Source organism: Anomaloglossus baeobatrachus (genome assembly GCF_048569485.1).
Source record: "Anomaloglossus baeobatrachus isolate aAnoBae1 chromosome 9 unlocalized genomic scaffold, aAnoBae1.hap1 SUPER_9_unloc_2, whole genome shotgun sequence".
NCBI classification, from domain to species: domain Eukaryota; kingdom Metazoa; phylum Chordata; class Amphibia; order Anura; family Aromobatidae; genus Anomaloglossus; species Anomaloglossus baeobatrachus.
This window is the reverse complement of record NW_027441820.1, coordinates 252,347-276,990: the sequence shown is the minus strand read 5'-3', so window position 1 is coordinate 276,990 and position 24,644 is coordinate 252,347. Positions and strand designations below refer to the sequence as shown.

Genomic DNA, 24,644 nt, shown 5'->3' with positions numbered 1-24,644 from the left:
TCCATGACCAGCTATTGGAGGGGGTGGTTTTCACTTACCTGTATAGTGAAGGCGAGACCCCTGTGGTGGTGTACATGTACAACCCGTATGTCAGTGAGCACGACATTGAGTTGTACCTTAGGCGTTTCTGCACCTCTGTTCGCTTTGTGGGGAATGTGCACACCATTAACGAGATTTGGAATGGCAAACGCCGGTTTTTGGTGCGATTTAACCCGGACCCAGAGAGTTCAGAGGGCCATGTACACCCCCCCTCCACGGTAGTGCTGGGAAAAAACATTGGATACCTATTCTACAATGGGCAACCTCGCAGATGTCGGAAGTGTGGCGGTCTTGGTCACTTGCAGCATGAGTGCAAGAACGAAAAAGTTAGTGAGTGCCATAACTGTGGTCAATGGGGTCATACCTCTAAAGATTGCACAAGTGATAAGATCTGCAGCGGATGCGGTCTGTGTACCCATCTATTTAACAGCTGTCCGTTACGGCCTAAGCGGTCCGGGGGTCCCCAGACACCTGCGGCAAGTTCCGCAGGAGTGCCTTCCCATGCGGGTATGGCCAAGACGGGGTCCCTAGTCGCCAGCTTTGCAGATGTGCTTATTGGACGAAGGAGACCCGACCCGGTTGTGGTAAGCGCTACTGACTCAGCTCCCCCCTGTAATGCTGAGTCATCACCCACTCCTGCAGGTTGCCAGGTTACACCTGGCGGGGAGTTGGGATCCCCCCGGAGCGGTTCTGGGGGAAGGCCGAGTCAGCCAGGCTGCTCGGTAGTTCCTGAATCCACGATGGAGGCCCAGTCCGGGACCGTGTCGGAGAGGGATGACAGCGTTATTGCAGACCAACCAGGTGTCCAGACGGATGTCCCCCCTGATGACCACTCTGTTGACCACCATGAGGACAAGCCAGATGCTCCCTGTGATGTTATCCAAGACGTCCAGCCAGATGTCCACCCTGATGTGCAGGGACCACCTCCGGATGACCAGGACACTTTGGACATAGTACCCCTTGGGCAGGGGGACCAGATGGACCTGAGCACCTGCGCAAAAAGAGGCCGAAATGAGAGGGACCAGGAAATGAAAAAGAGGCGGATGGGTCCTCATGTGTCCATTCCAGCCAACAGCCCGATAGGGTCAAATGTGGACCCAGAATGTGTGGACTCTGACTCCGATGATACCGGTAGTATGAACACTGTTCCATCTATATTTGATTGTTCCCATCTCTCGGACTCTGAAAGTTCTGGTCTTAACATAAACATTTAATGGCGGACATCAAAATAGCCTCACTGAATGTGAGGAGCTTAAAAAGCCCGATCAGAAGAGTGGCCCTGTTTGCATGGCTAATGACCTTGAACTTTGACATTTTTTTCTTACAGGAATGCGCCATTGGCCATGACCTTACATACTCTGACATTAAAAAAGACTGGACCTTAGGACCCTCTGTCTGGTCGGGGTCTAACATGAATAAGGCTGCTGGAGTGGGGATTTTATTTAAAAACAAAGATGTTAAGATTTTATCTGTCACAGAAATTTCTCCAGGCCGTGCTTTGTTAACACATGCAGTTTTTAATGGTTTTACTTGTCGTTTTATTAATATTTATGCTCCCCCTGAAAAAAATGAACGCTCCTCTCTTTTTAATGACATGCAGTTGTTTTTAACAGGTCCATCCCCTGTGGTGGTGGGAGGGGATTTTAACTGTGTGATGTTGGGAGAGGGGAGAGGAGGTGGTGACAATACCAGAAAACCAGACAAAACCTCATGTCAAGTCAAGCATATTTTATCTGATTTTAAATTGCAGGATGCCTGGAAAAAAATTCACCCGTCTGACCCAGGGTACACATGGAGTAATGGTACTGTCTCTTCCCGTATTGATTTTATTCTTCCCTCCTCAGATTCTTTTACCCCTAAATCAGCCGGACTCATGACAAATATTTTTTCAGACCACGCCCTCATATATGCAGATTTAGAATATGCAGATGAGGAGAAAGTGGGCAAACGCTCCTGGAAACTAAATACATGTTCATTACAGGATGAGGAAACCCGGGCTGCATTTATTGCTCAATATAAAATATGGAGGAGTAAGAAATGTCCAGAGCAATCCATGTCTAATTGGTGGGATGGAGTTAAGTATCGCATACGGAATTTCTTTGTCACTGTGGGTAGGAGGTGGGCCCGGGAAAAGAGAAGGTGTTTCAGGGATCTCAATGTTAGATTGGAGACTCTACATAAGTTAAAAGGGTGGGGAGTCCCTGGGGCAGAGGAGGACATTACTGAGTTAAAAATTGAGATCCAGAACTTTCTTGACCAAAAAGGAAAAGAGATAATATTTAATTCCCGAGTAAAACATTTGGACGAAGATGAGACATGCTCTAGATATTTTTTTAAAAAAGTGGGGGAGAGGAAGAATTTTATACGGGAGTTGGGAGGTCAGACATCATCAAAGGGAATGCTAGAGGAGGCTTTTAACTTTTTTAGCAACCTTTTTAACCTCAAACACATTGATCAGTCTTGTTTTAATGATAATTTGAATTTTTTATCCCTCTTGTTATCCACCGAGGACAAGGACCTCCTGTCTGAGGAAATAAACATGGCGGAGGTGGAGGGAGCCCTAAAAGATTTTCAAAAAGGTAAAGCTCCAGGGTCAGACGGTCTCCCCATAGAGTTTTATCATGTTTTCTGGGATGTTATTAAAGATGATCTTATGGGAGTTTTTAATGAGGTTTTTAAAGACAATCTTATACCCTATTCTTGGAAGAAATGTGTGATTACCCTGATCTTTAAAAAAGGTGATAAGGCAAATTTAGAAAACTGGAGGCCTATCTCTCTTTTAAATACTGATTATAAGATATTGGCTAAAATTTTAAGCAGCCGTATTAAAAGTGTTATTAAAAGTGTGATTCATCCAGATCAGGTCTGCGGTATCCCCGGACGGTCCATCTGGGAGCATCTTAACCTTATACGGGACCTGATCTGGTACCAGAAGGATCGCAAGCAGCCTATAGCCATTTTATCCCTTGATTTTAAAAAAGCTTTTGACAGGGTATCACACTTTTATCTTTTTAGTGTTTTAAAAAAGATGGGGTTTCCTGTTGGTTTTATTGATAAAATTAAGCTTTTATACAATGACACGTATGCGCAGATTTTAATAAATGGTTTTTTAACAAAAGAGGTCGCCCTCCGATCCGGGGTAAAACAGGGTTGCCCCATGTCCCCCTTACTGTTTGTTTGTGCTATAGAACCACTCTTGTGCCGTTTACGTGAGGACAAGGTGGTTAGGGGGATCCCTGTTCCTGGAGGTGGGGGAGCCCAGGTAAAAGCGTTAGCATACATGGATGATGTGTCTGTATATTGTACCAGCTCCGCTGCCATAAACAGAGCAGTGCTGGATACGGAGATTTTTAGTGCTGGATCCGGTTTTAAATTAAATAAAGAAAAATGTGATTGTTTTATTGTAGGTCAATGGGAGCCCGAGCCACCAAAGATACCGGTCCAAAATGATGGGATAAAAATTTTGGGGATCCACTTTGATGAGCAAAATGATGGGTGTAAGAACTGGGACCTGGTTCTCACAAGATTGAGTCAAAAAATATCATTATGGCAGCTAAGAAAACTTACTATTGAGGGGAAGATTCTAATCATAAAAATGATCCTGCTCCCCATCATTTTGTACGCAGCGATGGTGTTTCCTCCAAATTCCCTATACTTTAAAAGACTAATGAAACCCATCTTTTATTTTCTGTGGAACTCCAAAATGGAAAAATTAAAGAGAATAACTGTATGTAAGAGTAAAAGGAATGGTGGCAAGGGACTCCCTGACCTAAAGTTGTTTTTATTAATAAAGTTTTTTGTGTTTTGTTACAAAAGTTTGAATAATGCTGGGGCTTTTACTTGTTTTTTAAGGTACAGCACGGGGTATGTTTTTAAAAAAGTGCATGTTGATATTTTACCTAATCGTCCTGTCCTTTTATCCCCTCCGAAACAATATAAGATTTTAGAGACTATTATATCTGAATATGATTTGATAAATGTGGACAAGGGAGTCTTGTCAAATCAGCGAAAGTTGACAGCCGCCTGTAAGGGTCATGAGATTATGGAGGATGTGGCTAATTTTTCCCCGTCTAGGTGCCGATTAATTTGGAACAACGTCTCATGCCCTGCTCTTAGTAATACGCAAAAGGATCTGGCCTGGCAAATAGTCCACCAATGTCTCCCCACCAGGGCCTTCCAACATCGTAGGGGACTTGTGGCCAGGGCCAGATGCCCAAGAGACAGGTGTGCCCAGGAGGAGACGGTGTTCCACCTGTTCTGGTATTGTGCTTACGCACAAGAGGTATGGCAGGCAGTGGGCACGCTCCTGAAATGGGTGTGTGGGTTGCGCACCCTAAATTGTGATGTGGTGTTATACGGTATAATTGATTGTCCTACCATGTACCAGGCAAAAATCGCATGGCTCATAATTAACAGTTTTAAAGAGGCTCTATGGAAAACCAGAAATATTTTACTGTTCAAGCATGATTGCATCCCTGTGAAAGACTGTATAGGTCTTGCATTATGTACCATGTACACGTATTATTTGAGAGACTGCAAAAAACAGGGAACATTGGAAGCAAAAAAGGCATGGTGTCTCCAGATATGGAACACTTTTATGTATTTATAATCATATTTTATTTGTGATTCTATGTCTTTTACTGTATTGCTTTTAATATATTTTATCTCATGTTTTAAGTAAAATGCTGGTTTTATGTATGTTTATGTGATTTTATGTGATATTTTACTGTACCTGTAAATACCTGATTTGGGTTTTATGATGCGTTTCATGTACACAAGTAACTGTGTTGTGTATCTAAAGTGTGACTTTTTGTTTGTAATGACTGAGTTTAATAAAGCTTGTTTGAAACGTGATCTGTTCTTATCAGTTTAATATCTGATACGTCCCCTATCTGGGGACCATATATTAAATGGATTTTTAGAACAGGGAGATGGAAAAAGAGCTTGCTCTGTCCACTCCACGCATTGACCTGGTATTGCAGTACCTCCAGGACCGGTGCACCCCTTCTTAACCCAGTTTCCAAAAGCAGAACTCAATTCACCTGATTCATATTAGCCCGATTTAATGAATTGGAAGAAAGCATACGTCTTCATATGCACCTCAATTTGGCCCATTCACTTTTCACACTTCCTCCTTTTGTTTTTTATCTTTCACACTTTTGACTTTCTTTATTCATCCAAATAGCAAACTCATCACCACTCAACCTGACCAACTCGGCTATGTCCCGTGCTGCAGTTCTCTGTCTTATCTAGATCATTTGCAATTGAATGGAATAGATCCCTTTTGGACAAAGTGGATTCACCTGCTGCTGCAGTGACCACAGGTGTGATAAGATCTAGAATTGGCATCTGGTGCGATCTCTCCGCTTCCACTCCAAAGAAAGTTACCTGTTTATTCCTATCATGCATTGGTTTTTGGGGTTTTCTTTGAGTAATGATGATCTCTTTAGTAGTCTGTTGGCGCCCTCTCCTGGAGGAATAGTTTGCTTGCTCTTGGACATTCTAAAAGAGAGGTCATGATAGACATTGAGCTTCTGAGCTCAATTGGGGACAGTCATGGGTGATGAATGTTTGCAACCTGCTGCAAAGCCTCATACCGCAATATAAGGAACGTCAAATACTAAGAAAGGGCGGCCTATGAAAGAATTACTACTTTCAATAAGTACACTTAAACGGCTAATTGGGAATAGAAAAACTGTAAAAAGCCCTCTGAGAAAGCCCCCCTCTAACCTTTGATAGTAAGCTTTTCTGTAGTCTGCCTGTTGATGTATTTTCCGTTTGAACTGTGCACAACATGAAGAGACGGAACACTGGCGGCTTGTCACAATGCCCCCGCTGACATCACAATAGCGCTGCTGCCTAGAAAACAAGCTGCGCAGCAGAAGTTGTTCTTTGGGTGGGAGGGTGGGCTAGTGTAAGGAGGGGGCAAGCTCTTTTTTTCCCGGGTGGTAGGGGGATGACAGGAGAAGGGATGCGGGTGGTGAGAAGGGTACAGAGGGCAGGGTTTGGGGGCTGGGAAGGAAAGGGAAAAGATTAGGGTTTGGGGATGATGAAAGGGCTTTCTACGGGTAAGGATGGCAAAGGGTGGCAGTGACGGAAAGTCAGGCAACCTGTCCTGTCCGTCTTTTTGTATCGTGAATTGGAAAGACTGCAAGGGGGAGGGGAGTTGCTTGCGCCCTAAAGGAGGAGTTATTCAGATTCATTGCAGTGGGGGGCGGCGGCTGCAAAACGCACCATTCTTCTTGTTTTTGCTCTGCAAAGCAGCCTTTTCAAGGGTTGGCTTGGGTGACAAAATGTCTTCTGTAGGCGTGGGTTTGTCTCCCTCTCGCTCTCTCTCCCTAAGATGTGTCCGGCATAGGCCAGGGTGCCACTCGAGGCCCAAACCAATTCTGGTTATCGCTTCTCGGCCTTTTGGCTAAGATCAAGTGTAGTGTTGTTCGAAGAGGTGGTTTAAGCTCCAGGCCACCTTAGTACAATGATACAATGCACACTGGAAGGTTGCGCTTGCTAGTACTCTGGGTGGATAGTATATTCATCTAGAGGAAAACATGGCCCTACCAGGATCGAGGCTATTAGACTGAGTAAGGGTGGGGGGCTATGGTACAACGTGCCCCAGGACTGACGACCCTGGAGTGAGTCTGAGCTTGCTGGCTTGGGACCCCGGCAAGCCTTGGGCTCTGTAGCACACCGTACCTTGCCTTTCCATACTTTTTGAGCATATTACCCTATCCCGGCCTTCTGGCTAGGAAGGGAAATTTTTACAATCCCGGTCGGAGGTCTGGTCAGCTTTGGGCTGAGAAACTAACACCCGGTTGGAGGTCTGGGTCAGCTTCGGCTGAGAAACCAACACCCGGTTGGAGGTCTGGGTCAGCTTCGGCTGAGAAACCAACACCCGGTTGGAGGTCCGGTTAGCCTTGGGCTGAGAAACCAACACCGGTTGACGGTCCGGGCAGTTTTGGCTGCGAAACCAACAACTAGTAGCTCTCTACTCCACTTGGGTAAGATGCCTGGGTGGACGCTGGGAGCAACGACAAGGCTCAACCAGGCTTCGGCTTGGGGGAGCACCGAAGATCCCTGACCCTTGCTGTGGCCTTCTGGCTCGGAGGGACGGGGTTGATTTTTGGGGACCCTCTCCTCACGGTGGGGTCCACACGAATCCTAGCCTTTGCACTGTTTTTGGTGTGACTTCGGTCATGCATTTTTTGTGGTGCTTTGGAAAGCTTCATTAAATCAAAAATCTGTTCTTATCAGTTTAATATCTGATACGTCCCCTATCTGGGGACCATATATTAAATGGATTTTTAGAACAGGGAGATGGAAAAAGAGCTTGCTCTGTCCACTCCACGCATTGACCTGGTATTGCAGTACCTCCAGGACCGGTGCACCCCTTCTTAACCCAGTTTCCAAAAGCAGAACTCAATTCACCTGATTCATATTAGCCCGATTTAATGAATTGGAAGAAAGCATACGTCTTCATATGCACCTCAATTTGGCCCATTCACTTTTCACACTTCCTCCTTTTGTTTTTTATCTTTCACACTTTTGACTTTCTTTATTCATCCAAATAGCAAACTCATCACCACTCAACCTGACCAACTCGGCTATGTCCCGTGCTGCAGTTCTCTGTCTTATCTAGATCATTTGCAATTGAATGGAATAGATCCCTTTTGGACAAAGTGGATTCACCTGCTGCTGCAGTGACCACAGGTGTGATAAGATCTAGAATTGGCATCTGGTGCGATCTCTCCGCTTCCACTCCAAAGAAAGTTACCTGTTTATTCCTATCATGCATTGGTTTTTGGGGTTTTCTTTGAGTAATGATGATCTCTTTAGTAGTCTGTTGGCGCCCTCTCCTGGAGGAATAGTTTGCTTGCTCTTGGACATTCTAAAAGAGAGGTCATGATAGACATTGAGCTTCTGAGCTCAATTGGGGACAGTCATGGGTGATGAATGTTTGCAACCTGCTGCAAAGCCTCATACCGCAATATAAGGAACGTCAAATACTAAGAAAGGGCGGCCTATGAAAGAATTACTACTTTCAATAAGTACACTTAAACGGCTAATTGGGAATAGAAAAACTGTAAAAAGCCCTCTGAGAAAGCCCCCCTCTAACCTTTGATAGTAAGCTTTTCTGTAGTCTGCCTGTTGATGTATTTTCCGTTTGAACTGTGCACAACATGAAGAGACGGAACACTGGCGGCTTGTCACAATGCCCCCGCTGACATCACAATAGCGCTGCTGCCTAGAAAACAAGCTGCGCAGCAGAAGTTGTTCTTTGGGTGGGAGGGTGGGCTAGTGTAAGGAGGGGGCAAGCTCTTTTTTTCCCGGGTGGTAGGGGGATGACAGGAGAAGGGATGCGGGTGGTGAGAAGGGTACAGAGGGCAGGGTTTGGGGGCTGGGAAGGAAAGGGAAAAGATTAGGGTTTGGGGATGATGAAAGGGCTTTCTACGGGTAAGGATGGCAAAGGGTGGCAGTGACGGAAAGTCAGGCAACCTGTCCTGTCCGTCTTTTTGTATCGTGAATTGGAAAGACTGCAAGGGGGAGGGGAGTTGCTTGCGCCCTAAAGGAGGAGTTATTCAGATTCATTGCAGTGGGGGGCGGCGGCTGCAAAACGCACCATTCTTCTTGTTTTTGCTCTGCAAAGCAGCCTTTTCAAGGGTTGGCTTGGGTGACAAAATGTCTTCTGTAGGCGTGGGTTTGTCTCCCTCTCGCTCTCTCTCCCTAAGATGTGTCCGGCATAGGCCAGGGTGCCACTCGAGGCCCAAACCAATTCTGGTTATCGCTTCTCGGCCTTTTGGCTGAGATCAGGTGCAGAGCTTCACGGTTTTGTGCTTGGTTTTGGCTGGAAGGTGCTCGAGGTACCCGGCTCCTTGGCCTGGGGGGATCGTCTCACCTCACGGTGGGACTTCACCCCCCTGCTGCTATTAGGGAGCCGGATTAGTCCTCGGGCAACGAGCGGTGATCCCCCGGCGAAAGGCCGAGCCCGTGAGAAACGGTAGGCTTTTTGTGAAGTTATTGCTGGTACAATGCCGTGCATTCAGCAATTTACTTCTGGCTCCGGCCAGCTTCAAAACTCGGTGAAAATCGAGGTTCCGAAAGACCACTTTGGTTGTGGAAATGGAGAGGCGTTCTACAACCGTCTGTTGCGAGACCTCTTGGGCGTAGGGAAAGAGGATGTGTACTGTCTGCAGGAGAGGGGGCAGTGCACGTACATCCTGACGTTGAGGACCAAGACTGCCTGTAGCACTTTCCAAGGGCGAGTGAAGGGTGCGATCCATGACCAGCTATTGGAGGGGGTGGTTTTCACTTACCTGTATAGTGAAGGCGAGACCCCTGTGGTGGTGTACATGTACAACCCGTATGTCAGTGAGCACGACATTGAGTTGTACCTTAGGCGTTTCTGCACCTCTGTTCGCTTTGTGGGGAATGTGCACACCATTAACGAGATTTGGAATGGCAAACGCCGGTTTTTGGTGCGATTTAACCCGGACCCAGAGAGTTCAGAGGGCCATGTACACCCCCCCTCCACGGTAGTGCTGGGAAAAAACATTGGATACCTATTCTACAATGGGCAACCTCGCAGATGTCGGAAGTGTGGCGGTCTTGGTCACTTGCAGCATGAGTGCAAGAACGAAAAAGTTAGTGAGTGCCATAACTGTGGTCAATGGGGTCATACCTCTAAAGATTGCACAAGTGATAAGATCTGCAGCGGATGCGGTCTGTGTACCCATCTATTTAACAGCTGTCCGTTACGGCCTAGGCGGTCCGGGGGTCCCCAGACACCTGCGGCAAGTTCCGCAGGAGTGCCTTCCCATGCGGGTATGGCCAAGACGGGGTCCCTAGTCGCCAGCTTTGCAGATGTGCTTATTGGACGAAGGAGACCCGACCCGGTTGTGGTAAGCGCTACTGACTCAGCTCCCCCCTGTAATGCTGAGTCATCACCCACTCCTGCAGGTTGCCAGGTTACACCTGGCGGGGAGTTGGGATCCCCCCGGAGCGGTTCTGGGGGAAGGCCGAGTCAGCCAGGCTGCTCGGTAGTTCCTGAATCCACGATGGAGGCCCAGTCCGGGACCGTGTCGGAGAGGGATGACAGCGTTATTGCAGACCAACCAGGTGTCCAGACGGATGTCCCCCCTGATGACCACTCTGTTGACCACCATGAGGACAAGCCAGATGCTCCCTGTGATGTTATCCAAGACGTCCAGCCAGATGTCCACCCTGATGTGCAGGGACCACCTCCGGATGACCAGGACACTTTGGACATAGTACCCCTTGGGCAGGGGGACCAGATGGACCTGAGCACCTGCGCAAAAAGAGGCCGAAATGAGAGGGACCAGGAAATGAAAAAGAGGCGGATGGGTCCTCATGTGTCCATTCCAGCCAACAGCCCGATAGGGTCAAATGTGGACCCAGAATGTGTGGACTCTGACTCCGATGATACCGGTAGTATGAACACTGTTCCATCTATATTTGATTGTTCCCATCTCTCGGACTCTGAAAGTTCTGGTCTTAACATAAACATTTAATGGCGGACATCAAAATAGCCTCACTGAATGTGAGGAGCTTAAAAAGCCCGATCAGAAGAGTGGCCCTGTTTGCATGGCTAATGACCTTGAACTTTGACATTTTTTTCTTACAGGAATGCGCCATTGGCCATGACCTTACATACTCTGACATTAAAAAAGACTGGACCTTAGGACCCTCTGTCTGGTCGGGGTCTAACATGAATAAGGCTGCTGGAGTGGGGATTTTATTTAAAAACAAAGATGTTAAGATTTTATCTGTCACAGAAATTTCTCCAGGCCGTGCTTTGTTAACACATGCAGTTTTTAATGGTTTTACTTGTCGTTTTATTAATATTTATGCTCCCCCTGAAAAAAATGAACGCTCCTCTCTTTTTAATGACATGCAGTTGTTTTTAACAGGTCCATCCCCTGTGGTGGTGGGAGGGGATTTTAACTGTGTGATGTTGGGAGAGGGGAGAGGAGGTGGTGACAATACCAGAAAACCAGACAAAACCTCATGTCAAGTCAAGCATATTTTATCTGATTTTAAATTGCATGACCAGCTGAGGGAGGATTCTCCGGTCATGATGTCTGTGTAACCAAACCCCCTTATCCTCTAAAATTAAACACACGGACTGCATGCGACTTGGTTCAAATGGCCACAGCAGCCTTTTTATTGCCTATTGTTTTACAGACTAGTACCTTAGGGACGCCGTCCAACGGGCGACCCAAAACAACCACATAACGGTAACAATAGACAATAACATTTACAATACCCCCCGGGGTAGGCCCAGTCCACTACTACTACTCCCCCTGTCCCCGGCCGCAACACACCGACCCAGAGACGAGGTGCCAATCACCCACGGATTGACCCCCACACTTTGGCAGAACCCCGTGCCTGCCACATCCCGGAAACCGAGAGCCACCATACCAAGACAATGACTCCCGGTCCAGCCACCAATCACTTCCAAACCTCTGGACCAGACCTACCCCCACCGCTACTGTGACAAAAGGTATCCCAACTACCCAAAAACATCTCCCACATGACAACACAAAGGGAGGGTGGGCGGGGATCGTTCGGCGTCCGGAAACAGAAGAGGAGGTAACTCCTTCCTCTCCCAGCTAACCCTTTCCCTGCTCCTCCTCTTCCTCCCCGGCTAAAACCATCCCCCAAAGCCATATTAGGCATATACCACTGTCCCTATTAACCCATCACTCCCTACCTCCCCCTTGGTCATGTCGCCCCTCCCCCCAAGTGGGTCCGTGGCTTTCTTGACCAGCTGAGGGAGGATTCTCCGGTCATGATGTCTGTGTAACCAAACCCCCTTATCCTCTAAAATTAAACACACGGACTGCATGCGACTTGGTTCAAATGGCCACAGCAGCCTTTTTATTGCCTATTGTTTTACAGACTAGTACCTTAGGGACGCCGTCCAACGGGCGACCCAAAACAACCACATAACGGTAACAATAGACAATAACATTTACAATACCCCCCGGGGTAGGCCCAGTCCACTACTACTACTCCCCCTGTCCCCGGCCGCAACACACCGACCCAGAGACGAGGTGCCAATCACCCACGGATTGACCCCCACACTTTGGCAGAACCCCGTGCCTGCCACATCCCGGAAACCGAGAGCCACCATACCAAGACAATGACTCCCGGTCCAGCCACCAATCACTTCCAAACCTCTGGACCAGACCTACCCCCACCGCCACAGGACAGACCACGTGACACCTTACGTGGCCTGGACCCGCCACACACCAAAAGCACGCTCCACACCATCCTGCAGACCCAACGCCCATAAATCCAGACCGACCTCGTTGAGGTGCACACCATCACCCCTCCGAAATCGCCAATCAGCCGGCTCCAAATCCCTGTGCCGTACCACAATCCCACCATTCCTGGTCACAAACCTAGCCACTACCCTATTCACCTGGGCCCTGGCCTTATTAACCTTCTCCACCGACCGAGCCCCTCTCCATGCCAACCTGGTCACTATGTCAGACCATACGACCAGCAAACCAGGATACCGCTTCCACAACTGCAGTAAATCAATCTTTATGTCTCGGATCAAATCCCGCGACGCCCTGGCACCAAGATCATTACCCCCCACATGCAATACCAGCACATCCGGGGGCCGCTCAACTTTACAATGGAAACGAAATTCCGGGACCACCCTGCCCCACTCCATGCCCCGAACTCCGATCCATCGAACAGTCGCCTGCGCACGATCCAAACCCAGCTGTCGACCATTCGGGCGGACCTCCGCCCGACGGGCACCCCAAAATACGAAGGAGTGCCCCAAGATCCAGATCAGGCACTTCCCTATAACAAATAAAACAAAACGAAAATATCAAAACCAATAACAGCACAACCACCAACACATCAAAAAAAACACCCCTTTCCTCAAACCTTCCGCACGTAACCAAAGTCCCATGATGCTACAACAACTGCGGTCTCACATACCGCCGAAAACAAGAAGATTCCCATCTACCAATACGCTTTACCACCTCATCTCCAAGCCCCCAACGGGCTGCCTCCGTTGCTGCACCAATTCGGAATGAATGCGACCCGAATTCCTCCGGGCGCTCCCCCGCGTTACGTAGACTTAGCCGCAGCACCGCCACAAACTGAAACCTCGACAAAAACGACCCATTCAAATGCCGCAACAACGGGCCAGGTAAGCCTCCCCTCACGGCCATAAATCTCTCGACTAAACGCACAGGGCACAATTCCTCTCCTGGAACCGCATATAACACCACCAATCTACCACGGCCCAGCTGATCCATTTTTGACCGGCGAATCCGGCACTCCACCTGACTACTGCTCACTTGCACGTCCTCAAACATCAAACCACCACCCGTCACCCTGGACGGGCTCACCAGCTCGCCTATCCGGAACGCCCCATAAAAAGCGAGACCGAAAGCCGTTGTAAATAGAACCGTCTCGTACACAGACTCACAAATGCCGCTCAGGCCACCCACCATCCGTCTCAACAAACCAAACGATACAGGGCGCCTCTTGTCCCTCTCCCGTACGCCACGGCGAAAGCCCCGCAAAGCCTGACGAACCCGAAAATCCTGTGAAACATCACGCTCCCCTCTCAGTTTTAACCAAAATGCCACTGCCGACACCCGATGTGCCACAGCCGATGCCGATCGCCCGGCTGAAAAATCCGTACTCACCAATGACAACAAAGCCACCAAGTAATCCACGCTTTCCCCACCAAACATCAGACGCAACAACTCCTCCCATTCAGCCCACACCTTAGCATACCGGCACCAAGTCACCTCGGTCACCGAGTTCCGAATCAAGTCTGAGATCACCGCCTCACCAGATGCCACAAATCCTCGGGGCACTCCACTCCAACTTCGTCCGCCCACGGCAACAGCGCCCGAAACCTGCTGAACTGAAAACGAGACAAAGCATCAGCCACCTCGTTGTCAACACCCGGAACGTGCCTGGCCACTACCTGCACATTCAACTGCAGACATCTCAACACTAAATGCCGCAAATACACCACCACCGGCTCCGACTTAGCAGACAAGTTGTTAATCGCGTGCACCACCGCCTGGTTATCACAATGAAAACACACTTTCCTTCCGGCAAAGTGCGACCCCCATAGCTCCACTGCCACTACAATGGGGAATAGCTCTAACAGAGCCAAATTCCTAACCAAGCCGCTCTCCCGCCACGCCTGTGGCCACTGCCCGACACACCAATGACCTCTGAAGACAGCCCCAAACCCGGCCGACCCCGCCGCATCCGTAAACAGCTGCAACGCCCCGTTAGACGCCACCCTCTCCATCACCAGCGTCCGGCCGTTAAAATGCTGCAAAAATTGATCCCATACTTCCAAATCGTCCCTGATCGCCTTTGTGATCCGCACAAAATGCGCCGGCAACCGTACCCCGGCCGTCGCCGTCGCCAAACGCCTCGCAAACACTCTCCCCATTGGCACAATTCTGCAAGCAAAATTCAATTTTCCAAGCAAAGACTGCACCGCCTTAAGCCGCACCTTCTTCGCCGCTTTTACCCCTGACACTGCGGACCTCAAATCACGGACCTTCTCCGCCGGCAACCTGCATTCCATAGCAATGGTGTCAATTTCAATTCCCAGAAAACACATCACCGGCGCCGGGCCTTCCGTCTTATCCGGCGCCAAAGGAATCCCGAAACTGGCCGCAACTTTTTGCAACGCAAATAGCAAACCCGCACAAACCATCGAACCCGCCGGCCCGACACACAGGAAATCATCCAAGTAATGAATGATGGACGTAAGCCCGGACACGTCCCGAACCACCCACTCAACAAACGAACTAAATGCCTCAAAGTACGAACACGAAATGGAACAGCCCATTGGCAAACAACGATCAACATAATAACTGCCATCCCACCAGCAACCCAACAAATGCTGACTATCTGGATGAACCGGTAACAACCGAAACGCTGCTTCCACATCCGCCTTTGCCATCAATGCACCCCGCCCCGCCGCCCTAACCAGGTCCAACGCCTTATCGAACGACACATAATATACCGCCGACAACTCCGGCGCAATGCCATCATTCACCGATAACCCTTCCGGGTAAGACAAATGATGAATCAGCCGAAATTTATTCCGCTCCTTCTTTGGTACCACCCCCAACGGTGACACCACCAAATTCCCGCACGGCGGGGCGACATAAGGGCCGCCCATCCTGCCCAAAGCCACCTCCCTTTCCAGCTTCTCATCCACCACTTCCGGGTGATCCCGAGCGGAACGCAAATTACGATACGGCGGAACCGATGCATTAACAACCGACGGAATATGAAAACCATCCGAAAAACCAGAACTTAACAACGCCGCCGCCTCCTTGTCCGGATACCTATTTAAAAACGGAACCATCACTTCTACCTTCACCGGCGTCGTCCCTCTTACCAGCCCCATCACCAGCCTTTCCTTTTCCTTTTTTAAAACATTTGGACAAGCTATGTCCCCCCCCACATCCGGAGCATTCATGCTTAAAACGGCACGCCGCTCCAAACCTGCACTGCCCTTCATTGTACTGCCAACACAAACCTTTCTTGAAACTTGCCGGGGACCCGGCCCCCCCCGAACCCCCGGCGCCCCCCCGAAAGGGCTGAGCCGGTGCCGACATCAATCGCATCCATAAGGAAATATCCTTATGGTCCCAACGCATATCTGGCCGCAATGCCTTCCGCTGCCTAAATTGCTCGTCGTAGCGCAGCCACGCCAGTCCGCCATAAACTCGATAAGCCTCCCCTATCGCATCCATGTAGCCGAACAAAGCCGAACAATGCTCCGGCTCCTTCTCCCCGACCACGCTCGCCAAAATCGCAAATGCCTGTAGCCAGTTGGCAAAAGTCCGAGGAATAAGCCTATAACGGCGCTTTTCCTCCTCGTCCTTCTCCTTTTTGGAATCACTCGGCTTAACCCTATCCAAATTAAATTTCTCCAGGGGAAGCAGAGAAAATATCTCCACATATTCCCCTTTCCAAATTTTTTCCCGCACCTCCTTCTTTAAATGGGCCCCCAGCGGGCCCTCAAAACAAACATAAACTTCGCTTTTAGCCCTATCATCTAAGCGCACCACCTCATCCTCCTTCTCCTTTTCCTTCTCCTTTTCCTTCTCCTTTTCCTTCTCCTTTCCCCCCCCCGTCTCACTCCCCCCTTCGCCCCCCCCTCTACTCGCACCCGCTCCGTCACCCCCCGTCGCCGCCGAGGCCCCTAAACCGGCTGCACCCACCCACGCCGCCACCGGCGCCTGGGCCCCCTCCCCCCCCGCTCCCGAAGCCGCCGCCAGCCCCTGCAACAGCCCCAACAATTGACTCCACACTGCGAAACCAGCGGGCGCTGCCGTAGCCGCAGCCGCCCCCCCCCCCCAAGCCCCCCGCCAGCGCAGCCCCTGCCGCCTCCGCGGCCGTCTCACCCGACCGCCGCTCGGCGTCTCCCGAGACCGCCGCCTCGCTGTCCTCCGTCTGTCGTCCATCCGACTCCTCCGAACCGAAAGCCTCTTCCCCCTCCTCGCCGCTGGCCTCATCTTCCATCCGACATCCGGGGGGCGCCGCCGCAGCACCCCCCCCACCACGGCCGCCAGACAGGGCCGCCGCGTGGGCAGAGTCATCCCCGCTCCATCTCTTGCCCCGGGGTGACAACCCAGGAGACCGTCCTGTCCCCCGCGCCGGCACCCCGGGCCTCGACCTCTTGCGCCCGCCCCCCTGCCGACTGCAAGGGGCCTCTGGGCGCGGACGACCAGACGCCCGGCTCCGGATCTCAGCCGTCGTCGCCTCTGGCCCTCCTGGGCTATTGCAGGCCTCCATCCGCCGAGTCCTCCCGCTCCCACGGGAGACTGCCACATCCGGGGGCTGCACAGCGGTACTGAGTGACCCGGCGGTTGCCGCAGGGCTCCCGCCGTCACTCCTTCTCTCAGCCGCACCGGGGTCAGGCACCGCAGACCCCCCCCCCGGCGCCGGACCTACCGCCACGTGCAGCCCCGCGGTCCCCCCGCCGACTGCAGGGGGATCTGCTGGCCTCTCTCCTGCGCCGAGCGCGCTCCCGGCCTGGAGCCGCTGCCGTCTCAGTAACTCCAGCCCGGAGGCCGGGACCGGAAGCAGGCCCCGTGCTGGCCACTCCCACCTCCCGACCGCCGCGGCTGGAACGAAGATTCCTCCCGCCGGCCTCTGCAGCAGCCAGACGCTGCTGCTGCGCTGCACTCTGCGGAGGGTCCCTGGAGGGGCTCTTACATCTCCTCCTCGCCCCCCCCGCGCCCGGGGAATACCTGCGGGGGGGCCGCGACTGGCGCCCGCCGCTGCTGGGGGGACGAGGGGCAAGCGCCGACGGGTTAACCCCGGCAGCCCTGATGTGGGTCTGCACTGCCAGGGGCCCGTGCGCTGCGACCGCTGCCTGAATCAGACGCTGGAGCTCCTGAAGATCTGCCATGGAGGTGCACGTGCAGATCGTTCGGCGTCCGGAAACAGAAGAGGAGGTAACTCCTTCCTCTCCCAGCTAACCCTTTCCCTGCTCCTCCTCTTCCTCCCCGGCTAAAACCATCCCCCAAAGCCATATTAGGCATATACCACTGTCCCTATTAACCCATCACTCCCTACCTCCCCCTTGGTCATGTCGCCCCTCCCCCCAAGTGGGTCCGTGGCTTTCTGGATGCCTGGAAAAAAATTCACCCGTCTGACCCAGGGTACACATGGAGTAATGGTACTGTCTCTTCCCGTATTGATTTTATTCTTCCCTCCTCAGATTCTTTTACCCCTAAATCAGCCGGACTCATGACAAATATTTTTTCAGACCACGCCCTCATATATGCAGATTTAGAATATGCAGATGAGGAGAAAGTGGGCAAACGCTCCTGGAAACTAAATACATGTTCATTACAGGATGAGGAAACCCGGGCTGCATTTATTGCTCAATATAAAATATGGAGGAGTAAGAAATGTCCAGAGCAATCCATGTCTAATTGGTGGGATGGAGTTAAGTATCGCATACGGAATTTCTTTGTCACTGTGGGTAGGAGGTGGGCCCGGGAAAAGAGAAGGTGTTTCAGGGATCTCAATGTTAGATTGGAGACTCTACATAAGTTAAAAGGGTGGGGAGTCCCTGGGGCAGAGGAGGACATTACTGAGTTAAAAATTGAGATCCAGAACTTTCTTGACCAAAAAGGAAAAGAGATAATATTTAATTCCCGAGTAAAACATTTGGACGAAGATGAGACATGCTCTAGATATTTTTTTAAAAAAGTGGGGGAGAGGAAGAATTTTATACGGGAGTTGGGAGGTCAGACATCATCAAAGGGAATGCTAGAGGAGGCTTTTAACTTTTTTAGCAACCTTTTTAACCTCAAACACATTGATCAGTCTTGTTTTAATGATAATTTGAATTTTTTATCCCTCTTGTTATCCACCGAGGACAAGGACCTCCTGTCTGAGGAAATAAACATGGCGGAGGTGGAGGGAGCCCTAAAAGATTTTCAAAAAGGTAAAGCTCCAGGGTCAGACGGTCTCCCCATAGAGTTTTATCATGTTTTCTGGGATGTTATTAAAGATGATCTTATGGGAGTTTTTAATGAGGTTTTTAAAGACAATCTTATACCCTATTCTTGGAAGAAATGTGTGATTACCCTGATCTTTAAAAAAGGTGATAAGGCAAATTTAGAAAACTGGAGGCCTATCTCTCTTTTAAATACTGATTATAAGATATTGGCTAAAATTTTAAGCAGCCGTATTAAAAGTGTTATTAAAAGTGTGATTCATCCAGATCAGGTCTGCGGTATCCCCGGACGGTCCATCTGGGAGCATCTTAACCTTATACGGGACCTGATCTGGTACCAGAAGGATCGCAAGCAGCCTATAGCCATTTTATCCCTTGATTTTAAAAAAGCTTTTGACAGGGTATCACACTTTTATCTTTTTAGTGTTTTAAAAAAGATGGGGTTTCCTGTTGGTTTTATTGATAAAATTAAGCTTTTATACAATGACACGTATGCGCAGATTTTAATAAATGGTTTTTTAACAAAAGAGGTCGCCCTCCGATCCGGGGTAAAACAGGGTTGCCCCATGTCCCCCTTACTGTTTGTTTGTGCTATAGAACCACTCTTGTGCCGTTTACGTGAGGACAAGGTGGTTAGGGGGATCCCTGTTCCTGGAGGTGGGGGAGCCCAGGTAAAAGCGTTAGCATACATGGATGATGTGTCTGTATATTGTACCAGCTCCGCTGCCATAAACAGAGCAGTGCTGGATACGGAGATTTTTAGTGCTGGATCCGGTTTTAAATTAAATAAAGAAAAATGTGATTGTTTTATTGTAGGTCAATGGGAGCCCGAGCCACCAAAGATACCGGTCCAAAATGATGGGATAAAAATTTTGGGGATCCACTTTGATGAGCAAAATGATGGGTGTAAGAACTGGGACCTGGTTCTCACAAGATTGAGTCAAAAAATATCATTATGGCAGCTAAGAAAACTTACTATTGAGGGGAAGATTCTAATCATAAAAATGATCCTGCTCCCCATCATTTTGTACGCAGCGATGGTGTTTCCTCCAAATTCCCTATACTTTAAAAGACTAATGAAACCCATCTTTTATTTTCTGTGGAACTCCAAAATGGAAAAATTAAAGAGAATAACTGTATGTAAGAGTAAAAGGAATGGTGGCAAGGGACTCCCTGACCTAAAGTTGTTTTTATTAATAAAGTTTTTTGTGTTTTGTTACAAAAGTTTGAATAATGCTGGGGCTTTTACTTGTTTTTTAAGGTACAGCACGGGGTATGTTTTTAAAAAAGTGCATGTTGATATTTTACCTAATCGTCCTGTCCTTTTATCCCCTCCGAAACAATATAAGATTTTAGAGACTATTATATCTGAATATGATTTGATAAATGTGGACAAGGGAGTCTTGTCAAATCAGCGAAAGTTGACAGCCGCCTGTAAGGGTCATGAGATTATGGAGGATGTGGCTAATTTTTCCCCGTCTAGGTGCCGATTAATTTGGAACAACGTCTCATGCCCTGCTCTTAGTAATACGCAAAAGGATCTGGCCTGGCAAATAGTCCACCAATGTCTCCCCACCAGGGCCTTCCAACATCGTAGGGGACTTGTGGCCAGGGCCAGATGCCCAAGAGACAGGTGTGCCCAGGAGGAGACGGTGTTCCACCTGTTCTGGTATTGTGCTTACGCACAAGAGGTATGGCAGGCAGTGGGCACGCTCCTGAAATGGGTGTGTGGGTTGCGCACCCTAAATTGTGATGTGGTGTTATACGGTATAATTGATTGTCCTACCATGTACCAGGCAAAAATCGCATGGCTCATAATTAACAGTTTTAAAGAGGCTCTATGGAAAACCAGAAATATTTTACTGTTCAAGCATGATTGCATCCCTGTGAAAGACTGTATAGGTCTTGCATTATGTACCATGTACACGTATTATTTGAGAGACTGCAAAAAACAGGGAACATTGGAAGCAAAAAAGGCATGGTGTCTCCAGATATGGAACACTTTTATGTATTTATAATCATATTTTATTTGTGATTCTATGTCTTTTACTGTATTGCTTTTAATATATTTTATCTCATGTTTTAAGTAAAATGCTGGTTTTATGTATGTTTATGTGATTTTATGTGATATTTTACTGTACCTGTAAATACCTGATTTGGGTTTTATGATGCGTTTCATGTACACAAGTAACTGTGTTGTGTATCTAAAGTGTGACTTTTTGTTTGTAATGACTGAGTTTAATAAAGCTTGTTTGAAACGTGATCTGTTCTTATCAGTTTAATATCTGATACGTCCCCTATCTGGGGACCATATATTAAATGGATTTTTAGAACAGGGAGATGGAAAAAGAGCTTGCTCTGTCCACTCCACGCATTGACCTGGTATTGCAGTACCTCCAGGACCGGTGCACCCCTTCTTAACCCAGTTTCCAAAAGCAGAACTCAATTCACCTGATTCATATTAGCCCGATTTAATGAATTGGAAGAAAGCATACGTCTTCATATGCACCTCAATTTGGCCCATTCACTTTTCACACTTCCTCCTTTTGTTTTTTATCTTTCACACTTTTGACTTTCTTTATTCATCCAAATAGCAAACTCATCACCACTCAACCTGACCAACTCGGCTATGTCCCGTGCTGCAGTTCTCTGTCTTATCTAGATCATTTGCAATTGAATGGAATAGATCCCTTTTGGACAAAGTGGATTCACCTGCTGCTGCAGTGACCACAGGTGTGATAAGATCTAGAATTGGCATCTGGTGCGATCTCTCCGCTTCCACTCCAAAGAAAGTTACCTGTTTATTCCTATCATGCATTGGTTTTTGGGGTTTTCTTTGAGTAATGATGATCTCTTTAGTAGTCTGTTGGCGCCCTCTCCTGGAGGAATAGTTTGCTTGCTCTTGGACATTCTAAAAGAGAGGTCATGATAGACATTGAGCTTCTGAGCTCAATTGGGGACAGTCATGGGTGATGAATGTTTGCAACCTGCTGCAAAGCCTCATACCGCAATATAAGGAACGTCAAATACTAAGAAAGGGCGGCCTATGAAAGAATTACTACTTTCAATAAGTACACTTAAACGGCTAATTGGGAATAGAAAAACTGTAAAAAGCCCTCTGAGAAAGCCCCCCTCTAACCTTTGATAGTAAGCTTTTCTGTAGTCTGCCTGTTGATGTATTTTCCGTTTGAACTGTGCACAACATGAAGAGACGGAACACTGGCGGCTTGTCACAATGCCCCCGCTGACATCACAATAGCGCTGCTGCCTAGAAAACAAGCTGCGCAGCAGAAGTTGTTCTTTGGGTGGGAGGGTGGGCTAGTGTAAGGAGGGGGCAAGCTCTTTTTTTCCCGGGTGGTAGGGGGATGACAGGAGAAGGGATGCGGGTGGTGAGAAGGGTACAGAGGGCAGGGTTTGGGGGCTGGGAAGGAAAGGGAAAAGATTAGGGTTTGGGGATGATGAAAGGGCTTTCTACGGGTAAGGATGGCAAAGGGTGGCAGTGACGGAAAGTCAGGCAACCTGTCCTGTCCGTCTTTTTGTATCGTGAATTGGAAAGACTGCAAGGGGGAGGGGAGTTGCTTGCGCCCTAAAGGAGGAGTTATTCAGATTCATTGCAGTGGGGGGCGGCGGCTGCAAAACGCACCATTCTTCTTGTTTTTGCTCTGCAAAGCAGCCTTTTCAAGGGTTGGCTTGGGTGACAAAATGTCTTCTGTAGGCGTGGGTTTGTCTCCCTCTCGCTCTCTCTCCCTAAGATGTGTCCGGCATAGGCCAGGGTGCCACTCGAGGCCCAAACCAATTCTGGTTATCGCTTCTCGGCCTTTTGGCTAAGATCAAGTGTAGTATCTGTGAGGCTCGGCAGATGCAATGCACACTGGAAGGTTGCGCTTGCTAGTACTCTTGATGTATAGTATATTCATCTAGAGGAAAACATGGCCCTACCAGGATCGAGGCTATTAGACTGAGTAAGTGTGGGGGCTATGGTGCAATGTGCCCCAGGACTGACGACCCTGGAGTGAGTCTGAGCTTGCTGGCTTGGGACCCCGGCGAGCCTTGGGCTCTGTAGCACACCGTACCTTGCCCTCTCATACTTTCTGAGCATATTGCTCTATCCCGGCCTTCTGGCTAGGAAGGGAAATTTTTATAATCATGGTCGGAGGTCCGTTCAGCTTTGGGCTGAGAAACCAACACCCGGTTGGAGGTCCGGGTCAGCTTCGGCTGATAAACCAACACCCGGTTGGAGGTCTGGGTCAGCTTCGGCTGAGAAACCAACACCCGGTTGGAGGTCCGGGTCAGCTTCGGCTGAGAAACCAACACCCGGTTGGAGGTCCGGTTAGCCTTGGGCTGAGAAACCAACACCGGTTGACGGTCCGGGCAGTTTCGGCTGCGAAACCAACAACTAGTAGCTCTCTACTCCACTTGGGTAAGATGCCTGGGTGGACGCTGGGAGCAACGACAAGGCTCAACCAGGCTTCGGCTTGGGGGAGCACCGAAGATCCCTGACCCTTGCTGTGGCCTTCTGGCTCGGAGGGACGGGGTTGATTTTTGGGGACCCTCTCCTCACGGAGGGGTCCACACGAATCCTAGCCTTTGCACTGTTTTTGGTGTGACTTCGGTCATGCATTTTTTGCGGTGCTTTGGAAAGCTTCATTAAATCAAAAATCTGTTCTTATCAGTTTAATATCTGATACGTCCCCTATCTGGGGACCATATATTAAATGGATTTTTAGAACAGGGAGATGGAAAAAGAGCTTGCTCTGTCCACTCCACGCATTGACCTGGTATTGCAGTACCTCCAGGACCGGTGCACCCCTTCTTAACCCAGTTTCCAAAAGCAGAACTAAATTCACCTGATTCATATTAGCCCGATTTAATGAATTGGAAGAAAGCATACGTCTTCATATGCACCTCAATTTGGCCCATTCACTTTTCACACTTCCTCCTTTTGTTTTTTATCTTTCACACTTTTGACTTTCTTTATTCATCCAAATAGCAAACTCATCACCACTCAACCTGACCAACTCGGCTATGTCCCGTGCTGCAGTTCTCTGTCTTATCTAGATCATTTGCAATTGAATGGAATAGATCCCTTTTGGACAAAGTGGATTCACCTGCTGCTGCAGTGACCACAGGTGTGATAAGATCTAGAATTGGCATCTGGTGCGATCTCTCCGCTTCCACTCCAAAGAAAGTTACCTGTTTATTCCTATCATGCATTGGTTTTTGGGGTTTTCTTTGAGTAATGATGATCTCTTTAGTAGTCTGTTGGCGCCCTCTCCTGGAGGAATAGTTTGCTTGCTCTTGGACATTCTAAAAGAGAGGTCATGATAGACATTGAGCTTCTGAGCTCAATTGGGGACAGTCATGGGTGATGAATGTTTGCAACCTGCTGCAAAGCCTCATACCGCAATATAAGGAACGTCAAATACTAAGAAAGGGCGGCCTATGAAAGAATTACTACTTTCAATAAGTACACTTAAACGGCTAATTGGGAATAGAAAAACTGTAAAAAGCCCTCTGAGAAAGCCCCCCTCTAACCTTTGATAGTAAGCTTTTCTGTAGTCTGCCTGTTGATGTATTTTCCGTTTGAACTGTGCACAACATGAAGAGACGGAACACTGGCGGCTTGTCACAATGCCCCCGCTGACATCACAATAGCGCTGCTGCCTAGAAAACAAGCTGCGCAGCAGAAGTTGTTCTTTGGGTGGGAGGGTGGGCTAGTGTAAGGAGGGGGCAAGCTCTTTTTTTCCCGGGTGGTAGGGGGATGACAGGAGAAGGGATGCGGGTGGTGAGAAGGGTACAGAGGGCAGGGTTTGGGGGCTGGGAAGGAAAGGGAAAAGATTAGGGTTTGGGGATGATGAAAGGGCTTTCTACGGGTAAGGATGGCAAAGGGTGGCAGTGACGGAAAGTCAGGCAACCTGTCCTGTCCGTCTTTTTGTATCGTGAATTGGAAAGACTGCAAGGGGGAGGGGAGTTGCTTGCGCCCTAAAGGAGGAGTTATTCAGATTCATTGCAGTGGGGGGCGGCGGCTGCAAAACGCACCATTCTTCTTGTTTTTGCTCTGCAAAGCAGCCTTTTCAAGGGTTGGCTTGGGTGACAA

General features: G+C 49.0%; 2 non-coding genes and 3 pseudogenes across 2 annotated transcripts; all 5 read left to right on the top strand.

The window, feature by feature from the left end:
- Positions 1–4,873: 4,873 nt before the first annotated feature.
- On the top strand, positions 4,874–5,046 carry LOC142259664 (U2 spliceosomal RNA; annotated as a pseudogene).
- Positions 5,047–7,236: 2,190 nt separating this feature from the next.
- LOC142259549 (U2 spliceosomal RNA) lies at positions 7,237–7,429 on the top strand. The gene has a single exon (XR_012728021.1). It is a non-coding gene; the product is annotated as a U2 spliceosomal RNA (small nuclear RNA).
- A 13,361-nt stretch (positions 7,430–20,790) lies between these two features.
- LOC142259663 (U2 spliceosomal RNA) lies at positions 20,791–20,963 on the top strand (annotated as a pseudogene).
- Positions 20,964–22,351: 1,388 nt separating this feature from the next.
- On the top strand, positions 22,352–22,478 carry LOC142259700 (U2 spliceosomal RNA; annotated as a pseudogene).
- Positions 22,479–23,166: 688 nt separating this feature from the next.
- On the top strand, positions 23,167–23,359 carry LOC142259573 (U2 spliceosomal RNA). Its single transcript, XR_012728036.1, has one exon. It is a non-coding gene; the product is annotated as a U2 spliceosomal RNA (small nuclear RNA).
- The last annotated feature ends 1,285 nt before the right edge of the window (positions 23,360–24,644 follow it).